Source organism: Heteronotia binoei, chromosome 21 (assembly GCF_032191835.1).
Source record: "Heteronotia binoei isolate CCM8104 ecotype False Entrance Well chromosome 21, APGP_CSIRO_Hbin_v1, whole genome shotgun sequence".
NCBI lineage: Eukaryota > Metazoa > Chordata > Lepidosauria > Squamata > Gekkonidae > Heteronotia > Heteronotia binoei.
The window spans coordinates 172985430-172999347 of NC_083243.1; the positions used below are offsets into that span (position 1 = coordinate 172985430).

Consider the following 13918-nt stretch of genomic DNA (forward strand, 5'->3'; position numbering starts at 1 on the left):
ATTACTTAAATCAGTCCTTCAGATTTCCAATATTCGGTAATCTGATGTTTAAGATTTAATATTCAGGCATTCTGCTCACAGTTAATTATATGCCAACCGGAAGAGGGTTGTTTTACAGGCCCTGCGGAACTGTTCAAGGTTCCGCAGGGCCCTCACCTCCTCCGGGAGCTGATTCCACCAACAGGGAGCTGCAATCGAGAAGGCCCTGTCCCTGGTCGCTTTCAGACGGGCCTCCTTTGGCCCAGGGATTATAAGGAGGTTCTGAGACCCCGACCTCAGCACTCTCTGGGGGACATGTGGGGAGAGACGGTCCCTAAGGTAGGCAGGTCCCAGACCATAAAGGGCTTTAAAGGTCATAACCAGCACCTTGTACCGAACTCGGTATGTTATCGGCAGCCAGTGCAGTCCTCGAAGCCCCGGCTGGATGTGCTCCCGTCTAGGGAGCCCTAACAACAGCCGGGCAGCGGCATTCTGCACTAGCTGCAACTTCCGGGTTCGGCACAAGGGCAGCCCCATGTAGAGGGCATTGCAGTAATCCAGCCTCGAGGTGACCGTTGCATGGATCACTGTTGCCAGGTCGTCGCCCTCCAGGAAAGGGGCCAACTGCCTTGCCCGCCTAAGATGAAAAAATGCGGACTTGGCAGTGGCTGCTATCTGGGCCTCCATAGTTAGGGTAGGCTCCAGTAGCACCCCCAGGCTCCTAACCCTGTGTGCCGCTGACAGAGGCACACCATCGAGGGCCGGTAAGGGAATCTCCCTCCCTGGACCACGGCGACCCAGGCAAAGGACCTCTGTCTTCGTCGGATTTAGCTTCAGCCCGCTCAGCCTGAGCCATCTAGACACGGCCTGCAATGCCAGGTCCAGGTTTTCTGGGACACAGGCAGGCCGGCCGTCCATAAGTAGATAGAGCTGGGTGTTATCAGCGTACTGGTGGCAACCCAGCCCATATCTCCGGGCAATCTGGGTAAGAGGGCGCATATAGATGTTAAACAACATCGGGGATAGAACTGCTCCCTGAGGGACCCCGCAATCCAGCGGGTATCTTTGGGACAATTCACCCCCAATCGCCACTCTTTGTCCCCGACCTTTGAGGAAAGAGGTAAGCCATTGTAAAGCCAACCCCTGAATCCCCACGTCGGCAAGACGGCAAGTCAGCAACCGATGGTCGACCGTGTCGAACGCTGCCGACAGGTCTAACAGCATCAGTACCGCCGAGCCGCCTCGGTCCAGATGCCGCTGGAGATCATCCACCAGGGCAACCAGCACTGTCTCCGTCCCATGACCTGGGCGGAAGCCCGACTGATGGGAGTCAAGGACGGAAGCATCCTCCAGGAAACTCTGTAGTTGCAACGCCACTGCCCTCTCAATGAGTTTACCCAAAAAGGGTAAATTCGAGACCGGCCGATAGTGTGCCAATTCGGCCGGATCCAGTGTTGGTTTTTTTAAGAGGGGACGGACCACTGCCTCCTTAAGAGGCGTTGGAAATTGCCCTTCCATCAGGGATCTATTTATGATATCCCGTATAGGATACCTAAGCTCCCTCTGGCAAGATTTAATAAGCCAGGAGGGGCAAGGGTCCGAATTGCAAGTTGTAGGGCGTGCAGACAAGAGGATCCTGTCAACTTCCTCCAAGCTGAGAGCGCCGAAACCATCCAGAATACAATCTGAAGACAGGCAAGGAGCCTCGGGTTCGGATACTGTCTCCAATATGGCGGGGGTGTCGCGGCGGAGCGACGCGACTTTATCTGCAAAAAATTTCGCAAAAGCCTCACAGCCTATTTCCAATTGACTAACGTTTGGGCTGCCCTGTGGCAGCGTTATAAGAGTCCGAATTATGTTGAACAATTGTGCCGGGCGCGAAGTTGCAGATGCAATCTTAGCCGCAAAGTATGTTTTCTTTGCGGCTTTGACTGCCATCTCATAGGACTTCATACACTCTCTATAAGATGTTCTAGTCGCTTCGTCTCGAGTACACCGCCATTGCCTCTCTAGTCGTCTGAGTCCTCGCTTTAGTTGCCGCAACTCCTGGTTATACCAGGGTGCTAGCTTTAGGCGAGGGCGCAGAGGACGTCTAGGTGCAATCTCATCGATGGCCCTGGAGAGCCTATCATTCCAGGACTCCACCAGGTCATCGAGGGAGTTGCCAGAGGGCCAGGGATCCCGTAGAGCCATCTGGAACCGTTCGGGGTCCATCTGGCTCCGCGGGCGAGCTAAAATAGGCTCGCCGCCTAAACGGGCTTGGGGTGGGATATTCATACGAGCCTTAAGGGCATAGTGGTCCGACCATGGCACTGTCTGAGCAGTAATATCGTCCACTAAAATTCCCGCCGCGAAGATCAGGTCTAGCATGTGCCCCGCCTGGTGGGTAGGCGTTGTAACAAACTGGGAGAGTCCTAGCGTCGCCATGGATGACACTAGGTCCATCGCCTGACTAGAGGACATGTCATCGGCATGGACATTGAAGTCACCCAGGATCAAAAGCCTTGGGTACTCCAATGCCCAGCCTGCTACGGCCTCCATCAGGGATGGTAAGGCGCCGGCTGGTGCGTTAGGCGGTCGGTACACCAGCCAAACCGCCAACCCCTCCCCAACGTCCCACGCCAAACCGGCACATTCAATGCCCCCGATCTCCGGAGGCGGGAGGGCCCGAAAGGAGTAAGCCTCTCGTATGAGTATAGCCACCCCTCCCCCCCGCCCGCTAGTCCGGGACTGGTGAACGACCGAGAATCCTGGGGGAACCAACTGGGAGAGAGCTACAGTCTCCCCTTCGTGCACCCAGGTCTCGGTCACGCATGCCAGGTCCATATCCTGTTCGAACAGGAACTCCCGAAGGGTAGAGATCTTATTATTGATGGACCTGGCATTACATAACACCAGTGACGGAGGCGGGTAATTTACTCTGGCCCTACTACTTGCCACCGTCGGGATGGGACGTAGGCTGGAAGGGGGTCGAGCCCTGTTGTGTCTCAACCCCCTTCCCTTATAATTCAGCCTAGTCCCACCGTCATACCTTCCCCTCCCCAGAATCATAGAATCATAGAGTTGGAAGGGACCTCCAGGGTCATCTAGTCCAACCCCCTGCTCACAACTCACAAATACCTCCCCCTAAATTCACAGGATCTTCATTGCTGTCAGATGGCCATCTAGCCTCTGTTTAAAAACCTCCAAGGAAGGAGAGCCCACCGCCTCCCGAGGCAGCCTGTTCCACTGAGGAATCGCTCTGTCAGGAAGTTCTTCCTAATGCTGAGCCAGAAACTCTTTTGATTTAATTTCAGCCCATTGGTTCTTGTCCTGCCTTCTGGGGCCACAGAAAACAATTTTGCACCATCCTCTATAGGACAGCCCTTCAAGTGCTTGAAGATGGTGATCTTTTGGGACGCAGTCAGGCCGGCCATCCATTAGTAGATAGAGCTGGGTGTCATCTGCATATTGGTGACACCCAAGCCCATACCTCCAGGCAATCTGGGCAAGGGGGCGCATCTAGATGTTAAATAACATCAGAGAGAGGACTGTCCCTTGTGGCACCCCACAATCTAGTGAGTGCCTCTGGGACAGTTCTCCCCCAATTGCCACCCTTTGTCCCTGTCCATCAAGGAAGGAGGAAAGCAACTGTAAGGCTGACCCCCTGATCCCTGCGTTGGCAAGCCAACGGGTCAGTAACTGATGGTCGACCATGTCAAACACAGCCGACAGATCTAACAACATCAGCACTGCCACGCCACCTCGATCCAGATGCCGCAGGAGATCATCTACCAAAGCAACCAGCACTGTCTCCGTCCCATGACTCGGGCGGAAGCTGGACTGGTGAGGATCTAAGATGGAAGCGGCATCCAGAAAACCCTGCAACTGTAACACTACTGCCCTCTCGATAATTTTACCCAAAAATGGTAAATTTGAGACCGGTGGTACGAATTTGCCAATTCGACCAGATCTGCTGTAATCTTTTTCAAGAGAGGGCGGACCATAGCCTCTTTGAGAGGTGTTGGAAAATGCCCTTCTGAGAGGGATCTATTTACGATATCCCGTATAGGACATCTAAGTTCGCTCTCGCAGGATTTAATTAGCCAAGAGGGGAATGGGTCCAGATCACGGTAATACCGTCCACCAGAACCCCGGCCGCAAAGACCAAATCTAACATGTGTCCCGCCTGGTGAGTGGAAGTTGTAATAAATTGGGAGAGTCCCAGTGTCGCCTTGGAAGACACTAGGCCCATCGCCTGACTGGAGACCGCGTCATCGGCATGGACATTGAAATCACTCAGGATCAAGCCTTGGGTATTCCAACACTCAGCCTGTCACGGCCTCCATCAGGGATGGTAAGGCGCTGGCTGGTGCGTTAGGCGGACGGTACACCAGCCAGATTGCCAACCCCTCCCCCACATCCCACACCAGACTGGCACATTCTATACCATTGATCGTTGGGGCCGGGAGAGCCCGGAAGGAATAATCCTTCGTATGAATAGCGCTACCCCTCTCCCCCCCGCTAGTTTGTGATTGGTGAAAGACCGAGTATCCCGGGGGAGTCATCTGGGAGAGAGCTACCGTCTCCCCATCTTGCATCCAGGTCTCAGTCACGCAAGCCAGGTCCATGTCCTGCTTACGCAGGAACTCCCTAAGGACCGAGGTCTTATTATTTATGGACCTGGCGTTATATAACACCAATGACGGTGTTGGGATTAGCTGCGGCTGGGAATTTCTGATGGAAGTATTTTCAAGCATGGGTACACACAAAATGAGTGTGCCTGACATGCACAGTTGGCACAGGAATTGTGACCATTACTATGCTGATTTCTTCTGTTATGAGTAGACTAGCAGAATCAACAGAGATAGTACTGCAGCTATGATGCTAAACCAACAGCATTAGCTCCTGGCCTTTGATGTATTTCCTGGGGTGCTTCCTGTCTTGGTGTTGCACAAGGAAATGGTAAAAAAGAAAACATCAGAAATTAATCTAAATGGGAATATTCATGATGATTTGTCATATTTGTTAATTGTGAGTTTGTACCTATGACATCTTGGAATATTGCTCTGCATAGATTTTACATACAGGGAACTGGTCTTAGGAAAAACTGACACAGGCAACAATCCTAAGGAAATTTTCTTGAGAGTTTGCCTCATTCATTGACATTGTATTTATTATTTCTGAGTAGATCTGTTTAGAACTGCTCCCACATAGGTATATGTTGGGATTGATCATTCATAGGTGGTATGAAACACAGCAGAGTATATATGAGAGTTCAGGAAGAAGGTTGAAGGCACCCTACTCTTACTCCTGCTAGGTGTGTGGCTTAACTTATGTCAAAGACATCCTTCTGCTGTGATACTCAATGTAGATCAGAGCATATCCATGACGATATGATAGAATATTCAAGCCGAAGTATCTCACGTGTTTGTAAAAAAAAAAAAGATTATTGTTTTCTTCTACATCCACGGAAAATCTTGAGTTCACATAATCCTAAATCCTAAATGGATAGGCAAGGGATAACACAGATCCTTCTATTAGTTCAAATGCCAATGGCTCTGAGGCAAGTTTCATGTGGAAAGTTTACTATTACATTTTCAGCCTATTCCCTGAACACTGAAATTTTATTCAAATGTATGCAAATTAGCCTGCTGGCTTCCTTGGTCTGGCATGCAAAAAGGCAAGAAGTAGGGATTGGTGTCTTCTGGTACCTTGAAGTTTAACAAATGTTCTGCAGCATTAGATGCAACATGAGAAGAGAACATTAGGCATATATTTGCTGGTACAGTTAATCTTGTGGATGAATCTGCAGTACAGAACTCCTTCACTTTGCTTTGTATTACCACTAGTAAGTAAACAGTTTGCTTTCCTTTTTTATTTTCTTGTTTGTTTGCTTCATTTATACTTCACCTTTCTTTCCAATGGGCACCTAAAATTGCTTACAGCATTCTCCTTTTCTCTGTTCTGTTCTCATAACAACCCCGGCTGGAAGGTATGTTAGGCTGAGAGTGTGCAACTGGCCCAAGGCCCCTCAGCAAGCTTCCTTGAGAGAGTAGGGATCTGAAACTGGGTCTGCCAGCTTCTAGTCCGATAGTCTAACCACAGCTCCATGCTGGGTTTTTGTGCGTGGTTGCTTATGATGTCATAGAGGCAGCCAATGTTTTGTTTCAAAATGTTGATTTGTTATAGTTTCCTTTACTGGGGTTCTGTGATACTATATCTCTTTTTTAAGCTTTCTGCCTGTAGAATCTTAGAATGCTTAGTGCAGAGATTTTGGGGGGAGGTATGAGGTGAGGGAACATCAGGGAAATCTTGCTGAAGTAGCAATATTAACTGTTAGTCAGGCCTTCTTTTGCTGGCTAAGGGTTTCTCTGAGTCCAGGACACAAATGTCCAGGACGCATACCAAATCTGCCAGCCCAACCTTCTCCCCTCCTCCAAAAATAAAGAGAACCAGCTATGCTGGAGCCAAAAGACATTTATTGTTCCCAAGGCCAAACCTGCTGTTAGTTGTCACAGAACTGCTGACAAAATTGAACCTGAATAATGTCTGAGCTATATTCAGAGAGTGGACAAGGGGATATTTCTAGATGTCCCTTATACAGGCTACAGATGGGACTCCACAGCAGCTCTAAGGGACATGACAGGGGCATGACAGGGAAATAAAACAGGAATTGCTGTGATTTTCTGCTTTGTGGCATCTGGCTGCATCTTCTCTTCAATGTATTTAACATACGCTTTGCACTTATTCAAGTGCTGATTCAGCTATCTGTCCTGGCATCCTGTCTTTAAAATGTTAGAAAAGAATAAAACGTTGAATCATTACTCTGGGGAATTGCATTTATGACAACATAAGTCCAATAAATCAGTGCAAGCTTACAGCTCGGTTCTCTCGGATCTTAATCCTGGAAATGATAATGTTCATTTGAACAAGATGCATTGAGTATGCTTCCACAGTGGCCCACCACTTCGGTTATACAGACTGCCACTGAAGTTAGGAACTATGCATATAATGTCTCTGCAACAAGAAGTTACCATTTTGGAGAAGAACGTAAGAATCAGATGAGGAACAGATACAGATAATTTTGTTTAAATGGCTTGCTTGGAACACTTTTTGACTTGGCTAACACTGAAGGTGAATTCAAAGTAGATTTTTTTTGTATTGTGCAATAACCTTTGCAGCCCCAACCAGGGGTGGGGGGGCCTGAGAATTAATCTGGAACTTTATTGTAGCAGTCTATTGTGCAATGACCTCATATGCTACCTCATTTTTAACATTTAACAACATGTCAGACTCTTATTTTTGGACAGTGGGGTGACATTGGATCTCAGATATAATGTAAAGGTGGTGGTGTTTTTCATAAAATTTCTTTCCTCTCCCTCATGTAAGATTCTGCCTCATATAATATCCAAATGAAGTGAGTAATCCAAACCTTTACACATTTCTTATTTCAGAAACAAAAACAAGACTTAAGGTGTGTGGCCAGCCTAGCACTAGGGTCCTCACGCTTTTTGATCCTGTGCGCACCTTTGGAATTCTGACATGGGATGGTGGGTGCAACCAAGGCCAGCTCTCTCACTAGGCAAACTAGACGGTTGCTTAGGGTGCCGGGAGTGAGGGGCACCGAATCGGGCTTTCCCCCCCACCCCGTGCCCAAGACAACCGCCTAATTTGCTGTGCTTCCCGCCTGCCGCGCTCCCACCCGCCCCCCCAGAAGCTCACCCTGCTGCCTCCCGCCCCCGAAGCTTGTCCTGGCACCCCCAGAGCCAGCTCCCTCCCGTCCCGCCCGAAGTTCGCCCTGCCGCTGCCAAGAGCTCCATCCCTCCTGCCCCCCCCCAAAGTTTGTCTAGGGTTGCCAAGTCCAATTCAAGAAATATCTGGGGACTTTGGGGGTGGAGCCAGGAGAATTTGGGGGTGGAGCCAGGAGACATTAGGGGTGGAGCCAAGATCAAGGCTGTGACAAACATAATTGAACTTCAAGGGAGTTCTGGCCATCACATTTAAAGGAACGGCACACCTTTTCAATGCCTTCCTTCCATAGGAAATAATGAAGGATAGGGGCACTTTCTTTTGGGGCTCATAGAATTGGACCCCCTGGTCCAAACTTTTTGAAACTTGGGGGGTATTTTGGAGAGAGGCACTAGATGCTATACTGAAAATTTGGTGCCTCTACCCCAAAAACAGCCCCCCCCCCCAGAGCCCTAGATACCCGTGGATCAATTCTCCATGATTTTCTATGGGACTAAATCTCCATAGGGAATAATAGAGTTCCCAGAAGACATTTCCCTCCCCTCCCCTCACTTTCTGACGACCCTGAAACGGGGGGAGGGCCTCCAAACTGGGGGATCCCCGGGCTCCAAATGGGGGGATTGGCAACCCTTAGCTTTTTCTGCCGCTGCTGCCAGCTCCCGCCCGGCCCAAGAAGCTTGATGCTACTCACGAGTAGCCCAGGGCCTGCCAGCCCAACCCCCCGCACTCCGCTCCCCCCTCCCCTGCTTGCCGCGAGGACACCCAACCATACCAGCTTGGAGGGGGAAGAAACTTCCTGGAGAGGTCTCTTCTTCAAAACACCCACAGACCTCTCAGCAAGCGGGGGCGGGGGGGAAGCAAGCAGAGCGCAGGGGGGTTGGGCTGGCAGGCATGGGGCTACTCACGAGTAGTGCCTGCTGCCTACTCATGAGTAGTGCCCGCGGCAGGCGTGGGGACTGAAGGGCGGGCAGAGCTATATTGCCTAGGGCATGGGAAGGGCTTGGACAGGGCCTGGGTGTAACCACGAAATGGTTGCCAAGAGGAAACCCAAGTGCAGGGGAGAAAGGGGTAATTAAAAACATTAACGAGGGAAAAGAATAAAACCAACACTGTGGTGGCAGCCGCAGATGCAACATGGTTATTATAGTCTATACAGATCTCCAGTGGCCAATCAGAAGCCCTGCTGGGCAGGAGCCCCACATGGCCCCACCCACTTTCTAAAAACACTTGGTTGCCAGAAAAGGTATTCAGTGTCCATGGACACCATGTTGGAAGGGTTGCCTGGCGTAGCACTATTCTTTGCGGATGCAGAAAAAGCATTTGACAATTTAAATTGGGACTTCATGTTTGCAGTGATGGAAAAAATGGAGCTTGGAGAAAGTTTTATAAGAATGATAAAGGCAATATATTTTGAACAAAGGGCAAGGTTGTGCATCAATGCAGATCTTACAAACGAAATGAAAATTAGTAAAGGTACTAGACAAGGCTGCCCGCTTTCGCCATTGTTGTTCATAATGACTCTTGAAATTTTATTGATGCAGATCCAAGATGAAAAAGATTTAGAAGGACTACAAATAAAAGGGTATACCTATAAATATAGAGCATTTGCGGATGATATAATGTTTATAAATGAAAATCCCTTACAAGCTACACCGTTGTTGTTAACGAGAATACAAGAGTTTGGGGAGTTGGCGGGACTTTACATAAACAAAGAAAAATCAAAAATTTTATGTAAGAATATGCAGAAAAATAGACAACAAGAACTACAAAGACTAACGGGTTGTGAAGTTACCTCTAAGGTAAAATACCTAGGGGTAGAGATAACAATGAAAAATATTGATCTGTTTAGGAACAACTATGAAAAGCTGTGGCGTAAAATAGAAGAAGATATGCTAAAATGGAACAAGCTCAATTTGTCATTGTTGGGCAGAATAGCTGCAGTAAAAATGAATATCTTACCAAGGATTATGTATTTGTTTCAAACCATCCCCATTGTGAAAGATGCTAAGCAATTTGATAAATGGAGAAGAAAAATTTCGGAATTTGTGTGGGCCGGGAGGAAACCTAGAATTAAAATGAAAGTCCTGATAGATGCAAAAGAGAGAGGTGGGTTTCAATTACCAGATTTGAAACTGTATCATGAAGCAATTTGTTTAGTATGGTTGAAAGAATGGATAACGCTATTAAATAAAAAACTTCTAGTGTTAGAAGGCCATGGAAAAAAATTCGGCTGGCATGCCTACTTGTATTATGGGAAAAAGAAGATGGATGGTCTTTTCTCTCACCATTATATAAGGAGTAGCTTACTAAATGTGTGGATAAAGTACAAGAAATATGGCGATGAGAGAAGACCTTTGTGGATAGTGCCGGCTGAAGTGATAAAGTTAACGGCCAAAACAGTTAAGGAAAAACAACTATCATACAACCAACTACTAAAAATACAAAGTGGGAAAATAGAACTGAAAACTGCAGAAGAATTGAATTATAAATATGATTGGTTTCAAATGCAACAAATAAAAAGCTTGATGGAGAATGATATTAAAGCTGAAGGAATAAGGAAAGAGCAAACAGAAATGGAAAGAGTTCTGCTTGGAGATAATGAGAAATTAATTTCAAAAGTGTACAAATTACTTTTACAATGGACTACAGAAGATGAAGTAGTGAAATCTCAAATGATAAAATGGGCAATTAATGTAAATAAAGAAATAAAGATGGAATCTTGGGAATATCTGTGGAAAAACTCTATGAAACTCGCAACATGTCATAGTATTAAACTGTTTTAAGATGATGTATAGATGGTATATGACTCCAAAAAAATTAGCAAAGATGAACAATAAGATGCCAGATAGGTGCTGGAAATGTAAAAAGCATGAAGGTTCTTTCTACCATATGTGGTGGACTTGTGAAAGAGCTAAAATGTTTTGGCAGATGATTCAACAAGAGATATCTAAGATCCTGGGATATGAATTTAACAAAGAAGCAGAGACTTTTCTGCTGGGATTACAAATGGAAAAATTTCCAAAAGAAGATAGAACTTTAATATGGTACTTGCTCTCAGCTGCTAGGACATTGTATGCGCAGTTGTGGAAGCAAGAAAAAATACCAGAAAAATGGGATTGGACTATAAAAGTTATGTCATGGAGTGAAATGGACAAATTAACAAGAAAACTAAGAGACTGCGATTTAGAACTTTTTAATCGGGAGTGGAAGAAATTCAGAAGATATGTAGAAAAAGAGTGGAAAATAAAAGGACATTGGACAATTTTTGATGATTAAGACATTTAAGATAAGAATATAACTTTTGAAGGGGGGATCTTTTTCTTTATCAATTTTTGTTTTTTCTTGATAGTTAAAGGTACCTTTAATATCTATTTTTTTTTTAAAAAAATAACACTGGCGGGGGTCAAGTATTGGGGGGAGGGGTGGGAGAAAAGTAAGATGTGGGGTAGAATGATGTGTTTTTTTATCTTAAGCCTTTTATAAGTTGTAGATATAGTTCTACTACCATATGTTACTAATAAAATTGTTTATGCAATGGAAGGGTTGCCTGGCAACCAGCAGGACTCTTGGGGCTGGGGACATTGGAGGAGTTCTGTTGCAATGGTGTGACATCACTTCTGGGGAAGACCCAGAAGTGACATCAAACCTCTCTAGGTATCACTGGAAATTCCACAATAGAAGCCCAGAGTTCCTAGCAGTCCCTAGAGAAGACTGATATAACTTCCAGGTTTTCTGCAGAACTGACATCACTCACCTGACAGTGATTTTTTTAATTACAATTTTTCTTCCCCTAACTGCAGGAATGGCAATGGGAAACAGGGGCTTGCCTGGCAAGCAAATGGAAGCATGCACATTGGGAATTCCTAACCTAGCAAATATTAATCCCAGCAGTACTCCTAGCAGCTAAGGGTGGCATTAGGGTTTTCAGGTTTGTGTTGGAAAATATCTGGAGACTTTGAGGGTGGATCTGGGAGATGGCAGGGTTTGCAGAGTGAAGGGGCCTCAGCATGGTACAATGCCATAGAGTCCACCCTTCAAAGCAGCCATTTCCTCCAGGGGAACTGATCTCTGCCAGCTGGAGATCAGTTGTAAAAGTGGGAGATTTCCGGGCCTCACCTGGAAGTTGAAAGAAGGTCACTATGGAAACAGTATCATATGCAAGCATTGCTGTAAGAGACTATTTCCAACCCCATTGCACAAATCATTCTCTTTGAAGGATGAAAGCTTAGAAGCCACGCGTTTTGAAAACCAAAGGAATTGTCAAAAGAGAATTTCAGGACTGTTTTGCACGGAATCCTTTATGCATTAGCACTTTAACTAGCCTGCAGGAGCTAGAAATGGTTTTGAGCGCTTAAAGTTGGACATTGATGCATATACAGAGTTTTAACGTTTGTTACACTTTATTTGCACTATGTACCTCCCTTTTGAACTTATAATTTGTATACTGATTGTTTGAATACTTGAATGTGATTTATAATGAATTAAGGGAATTGTTTCTAATACATCTTTCATATTGTAAAATTTTAAATTCTGATTATTATTTTTTATTTTCCACAGTTTTTCTTGATTATTTTGCTGTACTTTCTGTGTTGCTCTAGAATTGCTATGCCTCACCTGGAAGTTGGCAACCCTAAGTTGCATAGATTGTTCCGGAGGTGAATACAAATTAAATGTGTCATTTAGCAACTTGAAGCAGGGGATGAGAGGTACAGCTTTGGGAACTTTTTTACTGGTATTCCATGCAAGCCTGTTCTGTTCTCTGTTTTGTGTTTAGATTAATGGTTAATATCAGTTGGCCTTTTGGGGAGAAAATCAAGAGATCATTCTTAGCTCTGGCTGCTAGAACTGAACAATCAGCTGTTTTTACAGCAAAGGGTCTGTTCTCTTGAAGGCCCAAATGTGGAACGAACCTGTACTGACCTTTGGAAGATCCTTTGTTCTGATCTGAGGACATGAAAAATACTTGAAAATAGGTGTTGCCTCCCACAAGGACAGAGTTTATATGGGTTAGCTAGTGCACAGTTGCTTTGCATCTAGTTCCTCTGTGGATATTAAATAATGTGATGTTCCAGCCACCTGGATTTTTAATTTGGAACCGCTGTAACCATTTTAGGCAGCCTGGTCATTTACCTTTGAGAGCATTTTCCATTCCTACCATCTTCATTGAATGCAGGTTTTCATTTAAAAACTTAAATTTCACTTGGAGCAAAGCAGGAAATCTTTGCATTAAAAAGCCATTAAGAAAGCATATAAAGAGAAAAATTTGCATTAAATTGCTATTAAGTGAACATATAACAGAAAATTACTGAAACTAAACCTTAAGAACAGGGCAAATTATTTTAGCAGTATTAGTGCCTCTTGTGTTCAGTGTTTTTGGTGTTTTTCTAAAGACTGAGTCATTTAAAAATAAAAATGTTAAAATGCTGCCAGTCAGAAGCTGTGCTCCATGTAGGCTTGTCGGTCCCTAGTCCGGGTGGGGAATCCCCCAGTTTTTCGGGGTCCTCCCCAGCTAGCTGGCCAGCAGGGGGAAGCCCTGCCCCAACAGTTGCAATATGCCTTCAAACCTTGGCAGGTTTTGAAGAGGCTTGCAACTGTTTGCGTTTCTGAATGCCTGTGTGCCTTTAAATCTTGTCAAGAGGAAAGTTGCATAGAGGTGGGGTGAACAGAGTCACCTCTCAGTCCCTCTGTTTGGAGGAAAACTCCACCTCCTAGACTGTTCTTTCATTTTCTTATTACTCTGCTTAGCCTTAAAGACTCACTTCCACTCAATGGCATTCTAACCCTTAGGAGTCATTTTTATGCGGTGCATCCATTTCTTGTTGTGCTGCTTTCCCCCACATGCTTGCTTCTGGTTCAGGCATGTTCTGTAATTCAGCCCATTATGTTGGTTCATGTGGTAGTGAAACTCTTGCAAGGTATGTTAGTTTCTCCAATAGATGTTCATTGCTTATTGGATGCAATGAGCATCCAGGGTCTCATCTTCCTCTGCAGCGGTCTCCAGCTCCTCTGGTCCACATGCTGGTTCACATGCCTTCAGCTCTTCTTCTGGTTGACCATCTGATTGTGCCTGCAAAGTGATTGCATCCATTGGCTCTGGGTGATACACCAGCAGCTGGTTGTTGTTGCTATCTGTAAAGAAGAGATCAGCTTAGAGCCAGCTGATAAGGTAAAAAGTTACTGACCTAAGTCTTGCCAGGAACGGTCCGAT

The 13918-nt window shown here is 45.9% G+C and overlaps 1 protein-coding gene across 1 annotated transcript in view; it reads left to right on the forward strand.

The window, feature by feature from the left end:
- SPTB (spectrin beta, erythrocytic) overlaps positions 1–13918 on the forward strand; it is a 206409-nt gene that overhangs the window by 24983 nt on the left and 167508 nt on the right. The window lies entirely within an intron of this gene.